The sequence below is a fragment of the Glossina fuscipes genome, unplaced genomic scaffold (assembly GCF_014805625.2).
Source record: "Glossina fuscipes isolate IAEA_lab_2018 unplaced genomic scaffold, Yale_Gfus_2 56551, whole genome shotgun sequence".
Classification (NCBI taxonomy): Eukaryota; Metazoa; Arthropoda; class Insecta; order Diptera; family Glossinidae; genus Glossina; species Glossina fuscipes.
In genome coordinates this window covers 560-2,817 of record NW_024000707.1, presented here as the reverse complement: position 1 = coordinate 2,817, position 2,258 = coordinate 560, and the positions used below count along the sequence as shown (strand labels likewise).

The window sequence follows — 2,258 nt, the reverse complement described above, 5'->3', positions numbered from 1 at the left end:
TTTCTTTGTCTAAAGAAAAAATTTAAATCCTCAGCGGCGAGGAAAGAAAAAGAGTTTCATGACAGGTTTTTGGTTGGGACGCAAAGATAGTGGGTTTAATGTAGTCATCAAGACCGTTTTTGAATATGGTTAAGGCGTATGTATCGTTAATATTGGTAATGACGGATTTTTGTTCGTTGGTGTGGTTGGGATCTAGTTCTTTGATTTGAAGATAATATAGATATGCTGTTATGTTTAATATTTTGTCTTTATTACAATTGGAACTTTTTATACTTAATTCGACAGGTGATATATTATGCTAATGTAATCAATAATTATTTTAATTGGAACGCCTGGCATCGTATTGCAATTCACAATGTAATACTCATCCAGTTGAATTGCGACATAATTTTTGTTTTTCTTTTTGCAAAAGAATTATGCTAATTTACACTTCAAAGTTGATACATATACGATATGTGATCACACTACAAGCCTTTTTAGAATTAGACTCTAAATCGTTTGCTTTAAAGGGAACCTTCAGAGGTTGTTGATAGCTCTGAAGTGTTCCTTTGAAAGCAGAAGTGTCTTGTAGAGGTTGATGAAAGCTCTACAAAACAGTTCACAGTGTTTAAAAATTAATAAAAGAAAGAAATAAGAAAAAACTAAATAAAAATAAAAACAAAGGATGAAGCCAATATCATTTAGTTTATAGTTAATATTAATTTAAAATTTATATTTAATTTAGTTATAATCTAAAATTATTGGTTATAATTTGAAACTATTGCAAAAAGATGTAAAAAATATGAATTTAATAAATTGAATTTAAAAAAATAAGGCCGTTTTGTTCATTTTTCAAAATATCGATGAAGTCATTAATAAAAATTTTAAGAATTTCTCCCTGTTATGGAAAGTTAAAAGATAGTCAAGTGCCATAAAAAAGTGGTTCAAAATTAGGACTTTATTTGATTAATTATGTTAAGATAGCATACTCAAAAGACTTTTAACACTAGAACTATCGGCGATTGAGGTATACCTACTTATACCGCAGGGGTCAAAATTACGTGTTTCTTAAGTTACCAAGCCATTTAAGAAAAGATAGCAATTTTTAGGTTTTATATATTTTCTATTTTTATGGACAAAACTTGATAATAATAATAATAGAATAGCAAGAATTTATAAAATCAATTTTATTTTTTGCAAGTTGTAGTTGTTTTAGCAGAACATTTACCACGGACTCGTTTATGGCATGCACCACAAATATTGTTTGTTTTATTATTAGTGCACTGCCCTATTTGACACCATTTACGTTTCAATGAAATATGTGTCTGGTTCTACGACGATTTCGATGACGACGTTCATTCTGCTTGAACTGTAGATCGACAAGTTCTTCCGATAATTGGAATAAAATGTCTTTCCGTAAGATATTCTCTCCTGTTGTTCCCTTATATAATATCCAGGCATTTATACCGGCAAGATCTAGGATATTGTAAAACACTTATAATGGCCACCTTTGAAATCCAGCTTTCACATTATATTTCCGTGCCAATTGATCCGTAACATCTACGCCAAATTTGGCGTTGTTATAAAATGTAACCGTTCCAGGTAAACGTTTGCAATCCCTTTCAATTTTCACTGACTTATGTTTTGAACTGAGCACTAATACTTTTTTATTGGGTCTACTCTTGTATGTGGTCAAAATACAATTTTCCGTTTTATAAAGTACTGTCGAGGAACGAATCATGCTATCCTTTTTTGATTTTGCAGGTTTAGGTAGTTCTCTCTTATTTTGTCTAATCGTGCCGACTAAGGAAGTTTTTTTCTTTATTAGTTTTGTTGCTAATGACAAACTTGTAAAGAAATTATCTTATGTAACTGTTCTTCCGCAACTAATATATGGATCTATAAGTTTTAGGACAACAAATTCATCTAAAGATACGGATAATCTCATTTGGTCTTTTCCTAGGTAGGGAAATGCATTTAAAACATATTTACTTTTTACATCCGACGCCAACCAGAATTTTATGCCAAACTTATTTGGCTTTTTTGGCATGTACGGCGTAAATCTACATCTGGCCTTGGTCGGGAATAAATGCTCATCAACTGTAATGGTAGCACCTAGTTTATAACACATTTGACTGTTTTCAATGAATTTATTCCACACTTCTGAAGCTAATGCAAATTTATCTGTTTGCAATCTTTGGCTTCTTTCATCTTTCTTATCGAACCGAATTAGCCGAAGAATTTCGGTGAATTTATTTCTCCTCATTGTCTTAGAGAAA

The 2,258-nt window shown here is 31.0% G+C and overlaps 1 pseudogene; it reads right to left on the bottom strand.

The window, feature by feature from the left end:
• Positions 1 to 1,288: 1,288 nt before the first annotated feature.
• LOC119643129 lies at positions 1,289 to 1,927 on the bottom strand (annotated as a pseudogene).
• Positions 1,928 to 2,258: the final 331 nt, after the last annotated feature.